General features: G+C 42.1%; 1 protein-coding gene across 1 annotated transcript in view; it reads right to left on the bottom strand.

Moving 5' to 3' along the window:
- LOC126095038 (ras association domain-containing protein 10-like) overlaps nt 1-22,990 on the bottom strand; it is a 1,121,197-nt gene that overhangs the window by 376,336 nt on the left and 721,871 nt on the right. Inside the window, exon 4 of the mRNA XM_049909708.1 lies at nt 19,502-19,577. The gene's annotated coding sequence lies outside the window, so the exon portion shown is untranslated. The remainder of the gene's footprint in view (nt 1-19,501; nt 19,578-22,990) is intronic.

The following is a 22,990-nucleotide window of genomic DNA, read 5'->3' as shown; positions in this document are numbered from 1 at the left end:
TAATCTTCGTGATATAAAGTAATTTCTAAAAAACATTCATTTCAATTTAAAGAATTTACTAATTTCTTCAATCCATGATCATTCCTATTGTTGCAAAAGAAAAATCAGTTGCTTCCTTTCATAAATGACAAATCTATCGGCCAGCATTGCACAGAGCTGTCCCGGAAAAATTTTATATAAGAGCAGATATATTCGCCGCTTTTATTGAGGTAAGAATTTTTCCTTTTGTATTCAGAATGATCTTACAGGGCTATGACGCAGGGCTGCTGTCGTCCAAATTCTAACAGGTTACTGAATTTATTTTTTATTACGAGGTTTAGGAATTTTTCTGTTTCGAGCTTACATTAAATGGGAAATAAATTTTGTGTGGAGGTTAAATGTGAATGAATTTCTGTAGGGAGGTTATAAATGGGAACCAATTTTGTTCTGAGGTTACACAAAAATTAGAATCGCTATCCATAATATTTATTTATTACAATTTTTCTGTGGGGAGGTTACACTAAAAATAGAATCATAATATTATTTTTATTTTATTATTTTGTGGGGAGGTTACAAACTTAAAAAATGAAAAGGAAGAGAAAGAGAGAGGAGATTCTAGCTCGCTCCTGGTCAGGAAGAAGAGAGCTGGGATATACTTGGAGGGAAGCCACGCCAACTCAATGATGACAAATAAAGCTGTAGTATCCAGTTGAGTGCAGCGTAGTTTTCGACCGGTTTACTGGGTATTTATTACACAGAGACATGAGTGAAATGGTAAAGTCGAAGTAACGTATTGTTCATCGTTGTTCTTTCTTCACCTGTTCCGTCAAACCAAATACGTGAAGTGCTACGAGCCTGAAGGACGGACAGAAATGCTTTGCAATAACATGTATAGACCATGTATTAATCCCTCTCTAGATTACGGTCCAGTTTCAGCCACGTCATGCTTAAAATGTCTTTCATACTATCGAAGTGACTTATCATAACTCACCAGTGCGATGTGTATAGCACTGCAAGAAATTAAGTGATTACAGTTCATGATTGAGGGTAATGTCCGCTACAGAAAAGGAAATCCATATGAATTACGCAGCATGTCAGATTTAATAAAAACGCTTATTGAGCGACTACTGTTAACTAAAACAAGAAATTAAAGTCATTAACGTACGACAGGGAGAAATATAGAAGTCTAGCAGAGACAGCGATGCTAATGAACCATGGTGAGAAGTTTTTATCTCGTTACTGCTGATTCATGTCTTACGCATCGTTTCTGTTTTGGTGTATACGTTATTGGCCTTTCTTCATTGTGTCATTTTTGCGTTTGAACTCTGTACTTCCGCCATGCAGTATCTGATTAATTTCATGAATAATTACACCACACACACACACACACACACACACACACACACACACACACACAAACAAAGTGCAGCATAGCGTTTAGACGTTCAGTTCACTATTATAGAGAATTGTGTTTCGGTTGGTAAGGAAGTAAGTATCAGACTACCTCCCACACGTCTGGGGTTTTTCTGTACTATTTCTGTCACATATCACTTCTTTAATCTCTGGCAATGATTCGTTAGTGTGAAAAATACCAGATTTCTATTGTGTTTCGAACTCGATGTGAAGACATAGGTCTCCCTATAACTGGCTGGATGAGTCACTTCGAAAGTAGTAGGAAGGCAAAGACATACCACCTCCGACAGTATCTGCCTAGCAAAGTCGATGTCAAAATATAAGTCTCCCTATAATGGCTGGATGAGTTAGTTCGAAAGTAGGAGCAAGGCAAAGACACCTCCAATAATATCATGCCCAGTAAAACTTTAGGTGGGACCGGGACTCAAAACTGGAACCTCGCATCCCACGAGCAATGCTCTTACTGATCCGTGAAGGATTTACGACCCGCCCTCTCAGCTTCAATTCTGCAAGTATCTCCCCTCCCCCCCCCCCCCCCCCAATTTCCAAACTTCACGTGTAGTTGTTAATGCATAGGGTGACTCAGTTTACATCACAGTTTTCTGGGTATGCAAGTGCGTTTCATTGGAAATAGCTGTCACCTCCAACAGTACCCAGCACAGAACATCTCATCTGCCCGCTGACCACTTATTATACAGTGGCTGAAATAATTCTCACAATATATCACCTGAGTTTGAAACGTTGTGACAGTGCTCTTGGCCAAAGGAAGTAACACCGAACTGACACCAGGCGCCACGAATGGACACATAAACTGCAGTCAGCAATGTGGGTTCATTGAGAGAAGAGTGTCAGTGGTAGAATACATAAACATCTTCGCTAGGTTGGTGTCGAGTCCGTCTTCTACTGCAGGATGTGTTAAGCTCCACCGAAAACAAAATAGAATTTCCAGAAATTGCACATGTGCAAAGTGGATTGCACAAGTAGGCCTACTCATCACATTGCCAATATTGACAAGAATGCGATAGCCCAAGGCCACATACGATTGGGCAGCACAACAAATCGGCAGTGGTCGAATATATGGAAGTCTGAAAAGGAAATTAAAATTCGACGAAACTTGCATACTTGCCAAGCAGAGAGAGTTGGTGATGTTCAAGATCAAGGTGGCTAGTTGGTTGATTTGGGGAGAGGGAATCAAACAGCTAGGTCATTGTTCCCATTGGATGAGAGAAAGATGGAGAAGGAAGTCGGTCATGCCCTTTCAAAGGCACCATCCCAGCATTTGTCTGAAGCGATTTAGGTAGGGTCACAGAGATCTAAATCAGGATGGCTGGACACGGGTTTAACTGTCGTCCTCTCTAATGTTTGAAGATCAGGGACTGAAAGCAAAGCAATTGACAGGTCCACTACTCTGGCAGTGGGATAGCACTGCAGGTTTCGGTGCCAGGTTGCACATCTGGTGTCATGATACACATTTCACTGACCTATATTCAAAGTCACCCCCATTCACTCACACCACCTCTTACAGAGAACCAATAGGAACTGATCAAGGCTAGCCACGGGAACTCCTCACAAGCTTTCGGCAATTGTATGATAGTGGTCACATAATATAAAAATGGTAGGAAACCCATCCCTATCTCTCTTAGCCAATGAGAACACAATTGCCCAAAGCTTGTGAGGGGTCTCCCCTGGATGTTATCAGTGGTTCCTCAGGGGATTGGGAAGGAGTGCGAGTGACCTAGAATATAAGTCGACCAAGAGTGTAACCTGACACCAGACGTGGAACCTGACATCTGGGATGATATTCTATTCCAGAATCCATAGCTCTATCCTACTCATCGTCACAGACTGGTCAATCAAGACTGAGAGATTACCGCGTCATCCTCAGCCACTGGCATCATTAGGATATGGTACGGACAGATATTGTGGAGCACACGGCTATCCCCACTGTTGTCAGCTTTGCAGACATTGGAGCCTCTACTTCTCGATCAATTAAAGAAAATGTGGTCTGTAGTAGGCTGTAATTTACAAGATTTTATTTAAATCATGCGATTAGCTAATTTCGATGACTTGTTATTTTAAAGCACTTGTGTAATCCTATGTATTACATGTCGTAATTGTCTAACAATTTTTCACTACACGTAGAAAGTAAATGTCATATTCCATCCTAACACATACTTCTTACGTATTGTGAAATTAATTTTCAATTGTTGCATGTAATACGTAATATTACACATGTGCTTGAAAATCACAAATTGTCGAAATTAGCTAATTGCTATATTTAGGTGAAAATTGTCTACACTACAGCCTATTACAGACCATCTTTTCTTGTATTAAGTATTTAGAGGCTGTGGATCCCCACAAAAACGAAATTTTAATTTTTTATTCAAATAGATCTTCAGTTGGCATCACGAGAGTAAGCGTATTCCATTCCAATCTTCCCTCCAAAGAAAAGTACCAGGAATCGAACCTGCGATCTCAGCATGGGAGGCATGTACGCTGAACATACAGCTGTGGAGTGGATAATATCATGGAGGATGCTAAAATAATGAAATATTCTTATAGTACGAATACAGAGGATGCACCACCCTGGCTGCCAGCCATCAGCGTCCAACAAATTGAGACCTCTGTAACAACTTGAACTCTTTGGGGGACACTTTCAATGAGGTGTCTGAATGTCTGTGGAGAAATGCCAACTCATTGTTCAAGGACTGAAACCGGAAAAGGTACCGATGTTGGATGCTGGATCGTGGAGCAAAGTTGAAGTTGTGGCTCACCCCAAAGATGTTCCACTAGGTCCTGACCGATACTCTGGGCAGACTAGTCCTTTTTAGGAATCTTATAGTCCACAAACGATTACCTCACAGATGCTGCCTCATGATGGGGTACATTTAGCGTTTTCTTAAGCTCAATAAGGGAACCATGATCTAACCACGAAAAATATCCCTGTACTTCACTGCTGACACACTGCGCATGATGGAAAGAAACGTTATTTAGGCATTCCCGAAACCCAAACCCTGGCATTGGGCACAGAACGATACATCACTTCAAATCTCTCGTTTCCAATCATTCCTTGTCCAGTTACGGTTTCTTATACCATATGGAGCATCGTTTCGTACCGACTGCACGTATGTGTGGCTTATGAAGAGCTGCTTGACGGTAGTTCCCCATCCTTTCTGACTCCGCATGCGGACTCATTGTGCTACCTGGCCTGCTGGCAGCGCTGCTGATTTCACGTGATTTTTTTTTTACAGTGTCTGTCCCTCAGTACATGAGATCTGCCTGGTCTTGTGCATCTGTGGTTATTCCTTCGAGTTAGCACTTCACGATCACATCACATACCGTCGACTTGGGATTGAAATTTCTGTGACGGATTTGTTACTCAAATGATATCCAATGACTAGTCCACTCCGTTGTTACTGCTCCTCTACAGACAACACAATGCTACCAGCCTCCTTTTATACTTGTGGGTCCAACTCTCGTGGCAGCTACTGGTTAATTCCGCATTATATACGGGTGTCCGGAGTTTTGATCAGATGGTGGATATCTGTCAGTATCTCTCTACTCCTAAGCAGACTGCACAGGAGCTGCAGAAACCATATTAAATCCATGGTTGAAATTATGCTGCTTGTTGGATTTATTTCATTTGTACGAAAAACAGTGATTTAAAAAAAAATGCTGGATATCAAAGCGACAGGAGAAACCGTAATGATCCACTTAGAGTACGCTGTTACTGTCCTGAGAATAGAGGCGCCAGAAGTGGAAGTTATTATGGGGCTTAAAAGTGTTGTCACTAACTACACACACACACACACACACACACACACACACACACACACACTCCCACACGTCCAAACACGAGCTCGCGAGCATGCCAACACGCTTACCTCACAATATGTTTCAGACAAACGAGAATCAATGGCACATATAAAACGCAGCTGCTATTCTAATAGGGACCCATTTGCCCCCCTGCGAAAGTGCGTTACACCTCACCTTCAGTGCTCAGCAAAAGCCTTGGTGCTTACTCAACTGCAGAAGACACAAGGACAGCTCTTTATCTTGTCGCAACATCGTGCTCATAATGAACGGCGCTGGATAACAAAGAACTGCTGCTGCTACTCACGTTTCGCACGGAGAATGCAGTGAGATATATACAATTACAGACGCTAACTGAGGTACGAAACAGCATTAAGCTTCATAACAGATTGCTTGATATCTTGCTTATGAGTATCTATCTAACTTTCTGTCTGTTCACTTTCTATAACGCTGTGCTTTGATGTGGTAGTTTGTGATTCTGGCTGTAATGTAAAAATATAAAAACAGTGGTATGTAAAAAATATACGGCAGTCTGCCATTGTAATCGTATATTTTTAATGACTCAATAGTAGCGGTTGAAAACGCTTTTCGGAAAATGACTCACAAGAATGTTCTTAACAGTGCAATATCGTTTAAGTTAGCCCGACACAGATCAGTAATTAATAAACTAGCTCAGTTCTCAGGTTAGTTACGTAATCGTCAATAGTTAATTGTCATTTCCTTCTTCACCCATCACCACAGATATTATTCCGGGATCGTAAGAAGTCGTGTGCTTATTGCAACAGAGAATATTTCACAAGTCTGTTCGATGTAAACTACTGCAATATGTAACTTAATATCGCGGTTTCATCTCGATACCCCAATACAAGATAACAAGAGTAGCATCTACAAATGAAATGCTATAATGGAACTGGAATCCTGTGACCAGAGCTTTCCTGCCTGGGATGTTATCTCGTTATACAAAGAAAATTTGTAAGTAAAAACTGTTAAATTATTATCAGCGGCCGCCGGGCTCGTAGGATTTGCAAGAAAGTTAATTGTCCTAACCGACGACACGTCTCGTAGATGAGCTAAAAGAAAAATGTTAAAAATTTTCTAAGATGGCGCCTAACAATGTAAGTTCTTTTTAAAGGCCCATATCTACTTAGGACAATCCAGGTATCAGATTACAAATCGACTGACCGCATACACAAATTCTTTTGACAAAATAACCATTATATTGTTCTGGTTGTAAGTACAACTTACATTATTAGCTGGTACAGTCAGATGAGCTTTACACAAGAATTCCTCTTAGGTCCGAATCCAAGCAGATAACATAAGCGAATGACAAAGGAAAGGTAGTTCATGCATAGAAGCGCAAGAGTCCATGGAATAACATGTCCATTGTAATTCTATCTCCTCTTCCTTGGCGTAACTTGTTGGTTCTTTATAAAATTTATCTTAATACTTAGTTTACATTTTCTTAAAACCCAAGACCACCTAGGAGAAACAGTACATGGTGCAAGACTCTGCCTGCGATGCAGCTTCCAGCGTTAAGCGGTAGTAAATGAAATTTTTAGTTGCATTACTTATTGTCTGTAAATGGACTACGACTCAGCTGAAGAAGTTTTCGTTTCACACATGCTTGTTCTTGTACTAAACTAGGTGTTTTTCCAGTGAGTACAATAGTATTTTAATATTTTTCATTATCTACAGTTGGTGCGTGTGAATACTCTTCGACTATGGTATAGCCATCTGTATACTGTATCGTGAACCTATTGCGCAATTTTTTGTATTTCGATGTTTTTACGAACATACTTTTTAAATATGTATCAAGTTGATCGTGGTATATCTTAATTAATCAGAAATAAATGAAAAATAAATTTTCTTATGACGAAACAACCTCTAATCTAAAGGGGCGTTAAGGAACCGAGTGGATACAAAAGTCTCGGGATCAAGATAAATTTTATGCGGACCAAGCGATACGCGACCATTAATCGAAATAGTCGATGAACTACGGACTATTGCCGTTCGAAAGCGTACATCTAAAAAATTAAACTGTCGCCGTCAGGCCTGAAGATTGCTTTATACAAGATGGTCAGAAACGACATGGAAAGCTTCTAAAGGTGTTGCAGGGTAGGTTACGCTGAGAAATAACTATTTAGAAGAAAAAAAATCGATACGTTATGCCGTTCCCGAGATAATTAGCGTTGAAGGTAGCCAACCAGGCGGATGCGCGCACAGACTCCAGCGGCCCGCCAGATACAGTTAGTATCAGTTGTTCTCATATCGTGGATGATAGCGCACGAGACTGCTAAGGCTTTGGCTAGAGTTCGATCCTTGCCGTCGTCACATATCCAATTTCTGTCGCTCTGTTGTTCGGTTTTCCGAAAACAATCGAAGAACACGTTTGGTGACCCAGTCTCTGGCGGGCTGCATGGATTTGCACGCGCATCCGTCTGATTGGCTAACTTCAATGGTAATTAACTTGGAAATCGCGCAACGTATCGAATTTTTTTCTTAACAATTATTTCTCAGCACAAACTACCCTGCAACACTCTTACAATCTTTTCAGATTGTTTCTGACTAACCTGCACAAAAAAGAGCAAGATTCTAGTGGGAAGACGAATACTAAATATCGAAACAAAGGACGGTAAATATTGTGGACAAATACAGAAAAAAAACTCTATACCTCTTTTCCTAACAGTTAAAGCGGATAAAAATTTTTTGACTTCCGTAACCCGTATAGGATGTGATCACGACTCATTCCCCTGCTATTTTCACCTGATACAGGTACGAAGTAATTGTTATTGTGACTGTGACACATTAACAATGGCAGACATGAATGACATTTTCTCCGTGTTTAGGCTTACGTAAACGGCTAGCAGAATTCTTTCAACACTAAATCGGATTTCCCAGTTATATATTTCAGCTGCAGGTCACTCAAACAGAAATACAACCGTTTTCAGTGTATTACTAAGTTATTAACGAATTAACTTTTAAAAGAAAATAAAAGGAAGATAGTAAAATATTCGGAAACTAAACTAAAAATCAAGCGGAATTCTATACACAACTTTATGTACAAGATTACGTTACGTGGTAAATCCGTCAACTGAACAGGCTTGGAAGCCGCTCACAGTGAAAACATATCCAAAGGCTACATTTAGCTACTTAGTAGTGTAAGTTTGGTAACACCTTAATCTCCAAAATAGAGAAAAAATATTCATGATTGTGAGAGAAAGTCTTCTCACAGTGAAAAATCAGTAAAAAGTACGTAACTACTATATAGGTAAGCTACACACAAACTAGAAGCGGGACAGACAACAAATCCACGATTAATAATGCGATAGCGGGCAGTCGCATATTTAAATCTTCTCTGTGCGTAAAAGGCAATGTCCTTACTAAGTGACTGACGGACTCATGATTGCCTAGAGAAAAACCTCTAAGGATAAAAACTTGAAAGTTGTAAAATGTGTGAATATTATTCTACAGGCGTCGTTTAAGAAGGTATTTTTCTAAACTGCAAACCTAAGGGGGTGAAATAGGTCATGAAGTGTTTTATAGAAAAATGTCGCTGTTAAGGCAATTTGAAGCTATACCTACGAAAATTAGTATTTGGTTTCTCTGTCAGAAATAAAGAATATTTGTATCGGCATTTTTGGAAATTTAACCTTATGGGGGTGAAATGGTGGGTGAAAGCTCTTTTTTGTTAAAGAGAAACTACAGAATTTGTAAAGCCGCATGTATGAACATTGCTATTTGACTTCTCGGTAATAAATAAGAAAATCGTGTTTCAGTGTTTTTGGAAATTAGGCTTCTCTGCTGGGAATAAAACATACGCATGTCACTGTTTTTCGAAATTCAACCCCTAGGGGAGTGAAATAGAGGTGAAACGTTTTATTAAAATATTTCATTGCGAAAACATTTTTAAAACTAAATCTTTGAGAATTGGCTTTCGTCTTCTCGATTAAATATGGAAAAAATACGTGTTTCACTTTTTTTGGAAATTCAACCCCTAAGAGGGTGAAATAGGGTACGACTGTTTCACTTAGCCTACTCATCACCCAACCCAAACCGCTAAGGATAGAAACCTGAACCTGGGAGAGGGTGTGGATCTTATACAGTAGGCATCTTTTAAGAAGGGGTTGTCCGAAATTCCACTCCTAAGAGGGGAGAGTAGGTGATGAAAGGCTTTTTGAAAATATGTCACTATTAAGGGAATTTTGGAGCTAGAACTACGAAAACTCATATTTGGTTTCTCAGTTAGAAAATAAGAAATTCGTATTTTAGAATGTTTGGAAATTCAACCTTTAAGGGGGTAAAAGAGTTTTTTTGAAAATAGGCAATTACTAAAGAACCACTAAAGGGTTTTAAGGCTACGTCTATGACAATTGGCGTTTGACTTCTAGGTTAGAAATAAAAAAAGAAATAAACGTGTTTCAGTGTTTCTGGAAATTCAACCCAAAAAGGATTGCAATAGCGAACGAAGATTTTTAAGAAAATATTTCGTTACATCAAAAAATTTTAAGCTAAGTTTATAAATTGGTATTTCACTTCTCGGTTTGTTAGAGGACGAAAGTTGCCATGGAAATATCTTCACAAGAACACAAAAGGCAGCCGGCCGCTGTGGCCGAGCGGTTCTAGGCGCTTCAGTCCGGAACCGCGCTGCTGCTACGGTCGCAGGTTCGAATTCTGCCTCGGGCATGGATGTGTGTGATGTCCTTAGGTTAGTTAGGTCTGAGTAGTTCTAAGTCTAGGAGACTGATGACCTCAGATGTTAAGTCACACTGCGCTTAGAGCCATTTCAACTATTTAAACACAAAAGGCATGATTAAAAAAAACTTTAGACCCCAGTTACCAGAATCATTTTATGGTCAGAAGTACATTCGGAGACCTAGCTTATATGGCCTTAATTAGCGTGAAGAGCTTAGGTCTTGCAATTTGTGTACAACATAAAATTCGATTACATAAAAACAAAAAGTCTCAGCGGGCCATACAGTCTACGAGAGCGAGGGAGCGGGCGCCATACTAGTATATAATAAAAAAAAATTCGTGATGGTTACTGTGTTTCTCTATGTCTGTACCCCTATGCTGGACAACTTAATTAGATATTACCAACCATTACCCTTTTATAAGCCAATCGCTCATCATGAAAATCACGGGTTAATTCTAAGGACAATTATAAAGTTTTGGAATAAATGTAATCTCTCTGAAATTCTGACGGTGACTGAGCGGGGTACTCTCTGCGTCGTGATGCCAGCCGAGGAACTACTTGACCTAGTAGTAGCGGCTCCATGGGACGAGAACTGACAAAGGCAGGGAGAGCAGTGTGCTGAGACCACGCCCTTCCATATCGCATCCAATGATGCCACTGGCAGAGGGTGATACGGCGGTCAGTCGGTACCGATGGGCCCGCCCGGCCTCTGAACGGAGCTTACGTTTTAATGAGGATAAAACACGAGGCGATATGTTAGTTACCACGAGTACAGAAATCGGGGTGCATGAAAGGGAAGCAGCTGTTAAGAAATAAGTGAGACGGATTTATAGCCTATCTTCGATGTTATTCAGTCTGTACAACGGACAAGCAGTAACAGAAATCAAAGACATATTTGGCAGAGGAATTAAAGTTCAACGAGAAGATATAAATCTTTTGAAGTTTGTCGATAAAGTAATTAGGCCAGAAACAAGAAAGAATTTAGAAGATCAGTTGAGCGGAAAATAAGTTATAAGACGATTATCAACAAAAGTAAAAGAAGGGTAGTGGAATGTAGACGAATCACATAAACTGAGGTTCAGGGAACAGATTAGGCAATAAAACTATAAGAGTAGTAGGCGACTTTCCTACGTAGTAGCAAAACAAACGAGGATGGGCAAAGTAAGGAGGATAAAAAATGTCGATTGGCAATAGTAAGAAAAGCATTTCTGAAAATGAACATAAATTTAACCGTTAGGAAGTCTTTTATGAAGGCAATTATCTGCAATGTAGCCTTGCACAAAAGCGAAACACAGACGATCGACGGGTACAACAAGAACAGAAAAGAATGTTTTAAATCTGGCGCTACAAAAGAATGTTAAACTTGGTGGAGGAGGGGCGGCTGATCAGATAAATAATGAAGAGGTGTGGAATCCAACATAGGAGAGAAAATTTGTGGTAAAAAATTGACCGAAAAAGGGATCTATTGGAAGAATACATTCTTGGGCGTCTAGGGATCGTCACTTTGGTAATGATGGGAAATTTGGGGGGGGGGGGAGGGAAGGGGGCGGATTTGTACAGAGAGCCCTAGGACCAATGATTCACTACCTTCAGCAGGTTAAAGTGCATGTAGCATACAATATCTCCATGTTATTAGTAACGAAAACTTATTTATGTGGGCTGGATGTGACAGCAAAGCATTTCACGTGGGCGATGCAGGAGGACATGTCACGAATGTTCTTTGCACTGACCTACATCTTCTCCACATGTCTCCGTTATGCAGAAGACATTCCTTGGTCACAAGACCATTGACAGCAGTCAAATACAGTGAGGATAGCCACTAATCATTAATGAGGTGCTTGGCTATTGGCAATGAGTATTCAAACGATTTCAACAGCCCCAACACAGTTTTTACAGTCACTTGTAGAATGTGTACTACACGTATTTTCAATAATTTGAATAATAACAGCGTATAATGGAAATACAAGATAACTAAAACTGAACTCCGTTCGAACAGGCCTGGTAAGGCCCAGTGGTGCCGACCAACCGCAGAGGCATCCTCAGCCTATAGGCGTCGCTGGATGCGGATATGGCCTGTTTTCGTGCCTGCAAAACATAGTTGAGATCAGTAATATTTACAGCACACGCTCACCCTATGTACGTCCCTCTCGATTCGCGTTCACCCTCACATTACCTAGCCGTCTATTCGGCGTTCTGGAATCTCTGTTACTGAATGCCGATCAGAGGGCGGTTAAGGCAACTTTGTATTATCAGTCATTTCAGGTGTTAGACAGCGCACCAACTACATAGCCTATGATCTCCCACCTTATTACTAAGACTAAGATATAACAATGATGCAGATTTTAATATTTATAGACTTAAAACTAATTAAGAAACAGGAATATCTTAAAATTAACGAATTTTGACACATTATACATTCGGAAAAATATTCTACAATAACAAAATTCTTGTAGTTAAGAAGAAGAAATAAAAGATAATAGGAAAGTACATAGACGTGCCCACCACATAGCTATCTTGAATGTGAGAGCTCGACAGATCATCAAGCTTATCACATTTGAGGTAGCGTGCAATATACAGGGTGTTTCAAAATTGACCGGTATATTTGAAACGGCAATAAAAACTAAACGAGCAGCGATAGAAATACACCGTTTGTTGCAATATGCTTGGGACAACAGTACATTTTCAGGCGGACAAACTTTCGAAATTACAGTAGTTACAATTTTCAACAACAGATGGCGCTGCAAGTGATGTGAAAGATATAGAAGACAACGCAGTCTGTGGGTGCGCCATTCTGTACATCGTCTTTCTGCTGTAAGCGTGTGCTGTTCACAACGTGCAAGTGTGCTGTAGACAACATGGTTTATTCCTTAGAACAGAGGATTTTTCTGGTGTTGGAATTCCACCACCTAGAACACAGTGTTGTTGCAACAAGACGAAGTTTTCAACGGAGGTTTAATGTAACCAAAGGACCGAAAAGCGATACAATAAAGGATCTGTTTGAAAAATTTCAACGGACTGGGAACGTGACGGATGAACGTGCTGGAAAGGTAGGGCGACCGCGTACGGCAACCACAGAGGGCAACTCGCAGCTAGTGCAGCAGGTGATCCGACAGCGGCCTCGGGTTTCCGTTCGCCGTGTTGCAGCTGCGGTCCAAATGACGCCAACGTCCACGTATCGTCTCATGCGCCAGAGTTTACACCTCTATCCATACAAAATTCAAACGCGGCAACCCCTCAGCGCCGCTACCATTGCTGCACGAGAGACATTCGCTAACGATATAGTGCACAGGATTGATGACGGCGATATGCATGTGGGCAGCATTTGGTTTACTGACGAAGCTTATTTTTACCTGTCCGCCGCTCGTGGTCTCGCGGTAGCGTTCTCGCTCCCGAGCACGGGGTTCCGGGTTCGATTCCCGGCGGGGTCAGGGATTTTCACCTGCCTCGAGATGACTGGGTGTTTGTGTTGTCCTCATCATTTCATCATCATCCAGGAAAGTGGCGAAATTGGACTGAGCAAAGATTGGGTAATTGTACGGGCGCTGATAACCACGCAGTTGAGCGCCCCACAAACCAAACATCATCATCATCATCTTATTTTTACCTGGACGGCTTCGTCAATAAACAGAACTGGCGCATATGGGGAACCGAAAAGCGCCATGTTGCAGTCCCATCGTCCCTGCATCCTCAAAAAATACTGGTCTGGGCCGCCATTTCTTCCAAAGGAATCATTGGCCCATTTTTCAGATCCGAAACGATTACTGCATCACGCTATCTGGACATTCTTCGTGAATTTGTGGCGGTACAAACTGCCTTAGACGACACTGCGAACACCTCGTGGTTTATGCAAGATGGTGCCCGGCCACATCGCACGGCCGACGTCTTTAATTTCCAGAATGAATATTTCGATGATCGTGTGATTGCTTTGGGCTATCCGAAACATACAGGAGGCGGCATGGATTGGCCTCCCTATTCGCCAGACATGAACCCCTGTGACTTCTTTCTGTGGGGACACTTGAAAGACCAGGTGTACCGCCAGAATCCAGAAACAATTGAACAGCTGAAGCAGTACATCTCATCTGCATGTGAAGCCATTCCGCCAGACACGTTGTCAACGGTTTCGGGTAATTTCATACAGAGACTACGCCATATTATTGCTACGCATGGTGGATATGTGGAAAATATCGTACTATAGAGTTTCCCAGACCGAAGCGCCACCTGTTGCCGTTTCAAATATACCGGTCATTTTTGAAACACCCTGTATATATATATATATATATATATATATATATATATATATATATATATATATATATATATATATATATGTGTGTGTGTGTGTGTGTGTGTGTGTGTGTGTGTGTGTGTCTGTCACAGTGTAAAGTGACTTATGAATTCCTAGTCCTCCGCAAGCGCGCACGATTGTTCGGCTGAAACCAAACCGATGGAAGTGTAGGGACCATAGCCTACGAGGAAACGGACTGTGCCGCTTGTGGTATCTGTACGTTTTAGCCTCAGTCGTTCCTTGAAGTTCGACAGAAAGGTGTGCCCGCGCGACGCTCCTTTTCTTTTGAATCCCATTCTCTCTGCCAGATATGAGTTCACCAGCGGTTTGGTTGGCGCCTTTCAGAGATATTCTCTCCTATAATTTCAAGTACCTTGTCACGTCTACCTTTCTTCAATGCCCAGTTCGTGATCACTGCGCAGTAGGCGTTGCCCAGTTGGGTTTATACCATATTGCACAACATTACAGTTTTAACAACCCTCATATTTGGCCAACATGTTTCGAATTTAATGAATTTAATAGGTCTCAGCATATGGCCTATTAAAAATGTTACAACAAGTTACGCAGAGCTGAAGAGGCTCTTACAGTTCAGACTAGCGTGAGAGTTGCATCAAACCAGTCGTTGGCCTCAAGACCGCATCAGCCACCGCGATGGCGACGACGACGATGACGATGGCAACAACAGCAGCAACAACAACAACGACAACGACACTGTCAAGTTTTATCACATTCCTGAAACGCTAGGAGTGTGTTGTTGGGCAACAGGCCAAAAACCAATCAAATTAAAGAAAAAAAAAAAGAATCGCCGATGTATAAAATGAAAGGAATGAGACAAATGGGAAGGTCTGGTAGCAAGGAAAGGTCAGAGGTTGGAGGAAAGTAAGAGGTGTATGAGTGAGAATGTGTAGGAGAAAAGAGTGAGATAAATAGAGTAGGTTGAGGAAGCGCAGCAGCGGACAAGCCAGTGAGGGGACAGCGCTGGCTGTTGCGCAAGGCGCCCCTCGTTACCGGGAGTGTTGCCGCGCGCATGTAGGCGCACGCACCCTGACAGCGGCGTATTACTTACGGCCTCGTTATTCGTCGTTTTTGAACTGTACGCCTGGCGAGCGTCGGAATACGGTGACCTTTCTGCGGGAGCGCGGGGGGAAAGGACACGGACCGCGGCCCGATGGCTCAAAGGCCAGGCCTCCCGCCAGAGGTTCGCCCCGCTGACGGGACAAACAGGAAGGCAGTCGGCTATCGAGGGGGTCGTTAATTTACCTCCTGCGAGATCGCCGCGCCCTCACCAACGCAGCCGCTCGCTTCCTAATTAAAAGCACGTCTAATACGCAGCCTCTTTTGGTTACAGTGGGCAGTGCCCCCGTGCATTAACTGACCTCTCGGGAATTGGAATGCGGCCGAAGTAGCGAGGTGACCCGCAGGATAATCGCGCTTGGTTCGCTGTCATACAGTACAGTTACATCTACGGTTATTAGAGTACACAGTAGGGATCGCAGGGTGCGTGTGCAGTAGCAAGCTGCGACGCCGACGTCACACCGCTCAGTAGCACGCCACTGCCATAACCTTCCATGTTATCATTGCGCTTTTTAGTGAATACAGTGTCGTTTAACGGACGTGACTCCTTCCAGATGGAATAAAATAATGAGTCTTTCTCCCCATTCACGTGTCATTCGTTATATTTCTTTATGTTGTGCATCATCTCCCAATTCTTGCACGAAGCGTCGATTCTCCGCAAATATTCCCGTATTTCGCCTAAATTCTCGCCATTCTTACAATGTATGGTGCGTCTGTGGTAGGAAATCGATGATGATTATCACTAGCAATCGAGATGACAGGAATCTTATCCGCATTGCTGTAACGGTTCGTGCAGCCACGTCTCGATCCCCGAGTCAACAGATGGGGACGTTTGCAAGACGACAACCATCTGCACGAACAGTTCTACGACATTTGCAGCAGCATGGATTATCAGCTCGGAGACCATGGCTGCAGTTACCCTTGACGCTGCATCACAGACAGGAGCGACTGCGATGGTGTACTGAACGACGAACCTGGGTGCACGAATGACAAAACGTCATTTTTTAGGATGAATCCAGGTTCTGTTAACAGCATCATGATGGTCTTATCTGTGTTTGGTGACATCGCGGTAAACGCACATTAGAAGCGTGTATTCGTCATCGCCATTCTGGCGTATCACCCGGCGTGATGGTATGGGGTACCACTGGTTACACGTCTCGGTCAGCTCCTGTTCGCATTGACGGCACTTTGAACAGTAGACGTTACATTTCAGATGTGTTACGACCCGTGGATGTACCCTTCATTCGATCCCTGCGAAACCCTACATTTCAGCAGGATAATGCACGACCGCATGTTGCAGGTCCTGTACGGGCCTTTCTGGATACAGAAAATGTTCGACTGCTGCCCTGGCCAGCACATTCTCCAGATCTCTCGCCAATTTAAAACGTCTGGTCAATGGTGGCCGAGCAACTGGCTCGTCACAATACGCCAGTCACTACTCTTGATGAACTGTGGTATCGTGTTGAAGGTGCATGGGCAGCTGTCCCTGTACACGCCATCCAAGCTCTGTTTGACTCAATGCCCAGGCGTATCAACGCCGTTGTTACGGCCAGAGGTGGTTGTTCTGGGTACTGATTTCTCAGGATCTATGCACCCAAACTGGGTGAAAATGTAATCACATGTCAGTTCTAGTATAATATATTTGGCCAATGAATACCCGTTTTTCATCTGCCTTTCTTCTTGGTGTAGCAATTTTAATTGCCAGTAGTGTACATCATTGCCACGGTAGATGGCGCTGACTAATGTCAGTTCCTCTGACACTGCTGTGTGTTCCTTGAGTGTTGCAGGCAGTGTGACTGACGCAGCGTACTGTAAACAGCAGAATGATGTTCATGCCGGGAACAAGCCGAGATGGTTTGTGTACGGCCAAACAGATCTAACCAGCCGAGAGACAGCACGGCTATACAAAACAAGTATACCCTCGCAGACACCAACCACATCACACAACATTTCAAGCCCTGTTCGGGCGTTTCTGTGATCATGACTCCATTCAGACAGACGAACGGGCAGGGAGGCGGCGGACTTTGCGTTCAACAGATTTGGAGGAACGGGATCTACAGTATACTGACACGAACCCGTCTACAAGCTCCAGGTAAGTTGCCAGCCAAAGTGCGATTATGTGTATCCTGCATGACAACCGCTATTATACCTATCACCTGAAATACACAAGCAACACGCGACACGTAGTCCGATGAACAGTCATTCATCAGCACCGTCTACCGTAGCGATGATGCATTTCCGGACACATTTTCATGGACCTTTTTTCCTTCATTCCCTTTCAGGAATCCGTCCCTGCAGTTTGTCGGTTTTATTGATGTTCACCATGCAGAGACAGTGACAGTAACCACTGGACCCCGAGCTGCGAACTTTCTGGGGTTGGGACTTCTGTGTATACAAAAGTATCATTTGCGATTGACAATTAAGTTATCCCTGTGTTGAAGGGTTCTGAGAAAAAGGAATTTTTTTTTAATTGAGTAATTACGGTTTGCTGTGTGACCGCGAGCTGTACAGACTACTCCAGACAACGAAAAACTTAGAAATTAAGTTTCTTATAACTTCTAAGAACAATGAAACGAGAAAAAATGGGTAAATTCTTGTAAACGTTCCGATCTGGTTTTAGTTGCTTAAGCTTCTTCATGCTCAATTCATTTTACTGACTCGTATAATGAAAGGAATCTGTAAAGTGAACTGTTTAATTTCCTTCCGAAACGCAAACTGAAGCCTGGTGCTGTTCCAATTCTATATCTTCCTTTCTCCAGAGCTGACTTAGGGCGTAGCATTGAGTCTAAAAATGAGAAAAAATTACTGAATAGTAGAAGAGATTTAACAGATAAATATATTACCAACTAATAAAGAAACGAAAAAAAGTATTAATTATGTAAACAAACAAAGCTTTAAAAGTGACAATAAGCGTTTGTGGCGACAATAAAAATTATAGAAAAAGGAATAAAAGAATTGAGGCAAAAGAATACAGTTTTACAGGATAGTCTCTGTCGGTGTAATATTGCGTTTCGCGAAATTAAGCATTTTCAAATACTGATTATGAAAGGATACTGTGCTAATTGATCATATGAAGATATTTCATGGGCTGTGATTTCACGTTGTACATCGTATAAAGCGTTATGTTTTTAAATAAAGGCAAATTTATTACGTTATCCGACTAATAAATAAGTTGAATATAACACGGATAGTCTCGATGGTATTCGCAACTGTGTACGAGTTAAACACGTGTACAGAAAAAGATTTTGTCGCTTACTACGTTTTCGCTGCAGTAAAAATTCAAATTATTATTTCTTTTTCTACGAATTCCATTCTAGACGCAGTCTGCAGACAGTATCCACATATACCACAATATGTACCTGCAAAATGATATCATTCTACAACACATAGTTCAGGAGATAAAACGGCATATACATTTAGATGCGTGAAGAACTAGCTATCGCTTGTAATAGAGCGCAGATTACCCAGACTACACGCACCCAGTGTTTCATAATGAGAGCAATTAACGACTTTCAAAAACCTTTAAGCATAATTTCAAACCTATTCTAAATTTTTTCTCGCTTACTTGCTTGACGTCAAATATTTAATACATTAACTCATTTATAATCAGTCTTTTGAAGGTTTCTTATACAGTTCATTCTTATACAGTTCGGTTCATTAAAGGATCTAAGGTTTACGGGCATGGACTCTTAAGTGACTCTTTTAGGTTTTACCTCCACTGTAGATGAGTTGGCGAGTCTCTGATTTGTATGCGAAGGTTCCTGTTTCGATTCCTGGTACTGCCAGGTGTTTTTACTTGGCGGGAGTACACTTAAATAAGTGCACTGAGCCTCTCGAGGCCAGTTGGGTAAGAAATAGCGACTCCGAAGTTTGTAAAGCTGATAATGTCTGGGAGAGCGGTATGCTGAGGGCGCTTCACCTTCCCCTTCCCTCCCACCTTCAAACGAATGACGCTTTACCTACGGCGGACGGTCAGCGTCTAATCGTCCTTAAAACCTAGTCAGAGAGTTAGTTTATAAAAACGCAGTTGCTTTTATTTATGTGCTTGTCGAGATGCATATCAGAACATCATTACCAGAACATAATAGGGTAATAATAATAAAAATAATAACAATCTGCCCTCTATCAGCCACTGCTAGATACAGTGAATTTACGATCGTCGCTCTGGGTGTCACAGCAGGGCTACCTGATCAGACTTGAGCTTTAGCCTGGAATTTTATCTATTTGATCCAGGCGGTTCTTACCTGTGCTTTGGCGAGACCTCCCGCAGAAATGATGATGCCTTTGTGGAAGCACGAAGCAAGCTCCTGGTACCCCAACCTGTAAAAAAGAGAAAAACGTGCGGTAATGGAGCTGACTCTCATGAACAACACAATCTCAGTGGAAGCAAAAGTGCAGTAACATACAGTGTTTTGATTTTGTATCAAAATGCTGGACGCATCATGTTATTGAATGTGGCAGAAGTTAGCAGTGGTGTGTTTCTACTATGGGTCGTATTGTTAAACTGACAATACGGCCAAGTCCAAGGATGACGATGAAGCATTTCTTACTGTGAGAACACGATGGAAACACGCTACTACAGATGAATTTTGGATTTGTAGTAAGTAGAGGAGATTACGTCTAGTTGTTAGTGTTGTTTGAAAACGGATTTCTCGAAGTGACTTAGCGGTTTTGCAATACAACGCACGTTATAATGTAGCACCATTATTACAAAATTCATCACACATTTTTTTCGTGTGTGTAAGCCTAGGGACTGATGGCCTCAGCAGTTTGGTCCCATAGGAACCTACCACAAATTTAAAAAAAAAAGTCAGAATCAACTTTTGCAGGGTGAACTGCTGCGAGACGTGCAGGAGGAGAGTCAATGAAGTTGTGGAAGGTACCAAAAGCGATGTGGAGCCAAGCTGACTCCAGTGTCGTGGCTAGGTTTCTCGGGTGATATAGCCCTACAGATACTCGATCGCATTTAAATTTGGTGAATGTGGTGGCCAGGGGAGTACAGTAAACACATCCTGGTGCTCTTTGAACCACGCACGCACATTGCAAGCTCTGTGGGACGCTGCATTGTCATGCTGGTAGGTGCCATCGTGTCGAGGTAAACAAACCCGATGTACAGGTGGACGTAGTCCTGAGGATAAATGCATACTTGTATTGACCCGTGGTCTAGGGGTAGAGTCTTTGATTCATAATCAAAACATCTTCGGTCCCGGGTTAGATCCTCGCCACTGCCTAAATTTTGATAAATAATCAGCATTGGCGGCCGAAGACTTCCGGCATAAGAAGTCAGCCTCATTCTGCCAACGGCCTTGTCAAAGAGGGCGGAGGAGCGGATAGAGTTTCAGGGCACTCTCTTGTCCTAGGGGTGGGAAATTGCCCCTAAAGGCGGAAGAATCAGCAATGATCAACCTCATGAGGATCCAGAAGGCAATGGAAACCACTGCATTAAAGACACGTAACGTGTATCCACAGGACATGTGGCCTGTAATTGAAGAAGTGTCATGATGATCTCTCTATTGGCAAAAGATTCCGGAATAGTCCCCCATTCGGATCTCCGGGAGGGCACTGCCAAGGGGGAGGTTACCATGAGAAAAAGACTGAATAATCTACGAAAGGATAACGTTCTACGAGTCGGGGCGTCGAATGTCAGAAGCTTGAACGTGGTAGGGAAACTAGAAAATCTGAAAAGGGAAATGCAAAGGCTCAATCTAGATATAGTAGGGGACAGTGAAGCGAAGTGGAAGGAAGACAAGGATTTCTGGTCAGATGAGTATCGGGTAATATCAACAGCAGCACAAAATGGAATAACAGGTGTAGGATTCGTTATGAATAGGAAGGTAGAGCAGAGGATGTGTTTCTGTGAACAGTTCAGTGACCGGGTTGTTCTAATCAGAATCGACAGCAGACCAACACCGACAACGATAGTTCAGGTATACATGCCGATGTCGCAAGCTGATGATGAACAGATAGAGAAAGTGTATGAGGGAAAGGGTAATGTAGTATGTAAAGGGGGACGAAAATCTAATAGTCATGGGCGACTGGAATGCAGTTGCAGGGGAAGGAGTAGAAGAAAAGGTTACAGGAGAATATGGGCTTGGGACAAGGAATGAAAGAGGAGAAAGACTAATTGAGTTCTGTAACAAGTTTCAGCTAGTAGTAGCGAATACCCTGTTCAAGAATCACAAGAGGAGGAGGTATACTTGGAAAAGGCCGAGAGATACGGGAAGATTTCAATTAGATTACATCATGGTCAGACAGAGATTCCGAAATCAGATACTGGATTGTAAGGCGTACCCAGGAGAAGACATAGACTCAGATCACAATATAGTAGTGATGAAGAGTAGGTTGAAGTTCAAGACATTAGTCAGGAACAATCAATACGCAAAGAATTGGGATACGGAAGTTCTAAGGAATGACGAGATACGTTTGAAGTTCTCTAACGCTATAGGTACAGCAATAAGGAATAGCGCAGTAGGCAGTACAGTTGAAGAGGAATGGACATTCTAAAAAGGGCCATCACAGAAGTTGGGAAGGAAAACATAGGTACAAAGAAGGTAGCTGCGAAGAAACCATGGGTAACAGAAGAAATACTTCAGTTGACTGATGAAAGGAGGAAGTAAAAACATGTTCCGGGAAAATCAGGAATACAGAAATACAAGTCGTTGAGGAATGAAATAAATATGAAGTGCAGGGAAGCTGAGACGAAATGGCTGCAGGAAAAATGTGAAGACATCGAAAAAGATATGATTGTCGGAAGGACAGACTCAGCATACAGGAAAGTCAAAACAACCTTTGGTGACATTAAAAGCAACGGTGGTAACATTAAGAGTGCAACGGGAATTCCACTGTTAAATGCAGAGGAGAGAACAGATAGGTGGAAAGAATACATTGAAAGCCTCTATGAGGGTGAAGATTTGACTGATGTGATAGAAGAAGAAACAGGAGTCGATTTAGAAGAGATAGGGGATCCAGTATTAGAATCGGAATTTAAAAGAGCTTTGGAGGACTTACGGTCAAATAAGGCAGAAGGGATAGATAACATTCCATCAGAATTTCTAAAATCATTGGGGGAAGTGGCAAAAAAAAAAAAAAGACTATTCACGTTGGTGTGTAGAATATATGAGTCTGGCGATATACCATCTGACTTTCGGAAAAGCATCATCCACACAATTCCGAAGACGGCAAGAGCTGACAAGTGCGAGAATTATCGCACAATCAGTTTAACAGCTCATGCATCGAAGCTGCTTACAAGAATAATATACAGAAGAATGGAAAAGAAAATTGAGAATGCGCTAGGTGACGATCAGTTTGGCTTTAGGAAAAGTAAAGGGACGAGAGAGGCAATTCTGACGTTACGGCTAATAATAGAAGCAAGGCTAAAGAAAAATAGACACTTTCATAGGATTTGTCGACCTGGAAAAAGCGTTCGACAATATAAAATGGTGCAAGTTGTTCGAGATTCTGAAAAAAGTAGGGGTAAGCTATAGGGAGAGACGGGTCATATACAATGTGTACAACAACCAAGAGGGAATAATAAGAGTGGACCATCAAGAACGAAGTGCTCGTATTAAGAAGGGTGTAAGACAAGGCTGTAGCCTTTTGCCCCTACTCTTCAATCTGCACATCGAGGAAGCAATGATGGAAATAAAAGAAAGGTTCAGGAGTGGAATTAAAATACAAGGTCAAAGGATATCAATGATACGATTCGCCGATGACATTGCTATCTTGAGTGAAAG

The sequence above is a fragment of the Schistocerca cancellata genome, chromosome 8 (genome assembly GCF_023864275.1).
Source record: "Schistocerca cancellata isolate TAMUIC-IGC-003103 chromosome 8, iqSchCanc2.1, whole genome shotgun sequence".
Lineage (NCBI taxonomy): Eukaryota > Metazoa > Arthropoda > Insecta > Orthoptera > Acrididae > Schistocerca > Schistocerca cancellata.
This window is presented reverse-complemented; position numbering and strand designations above follow the sequence as displayed.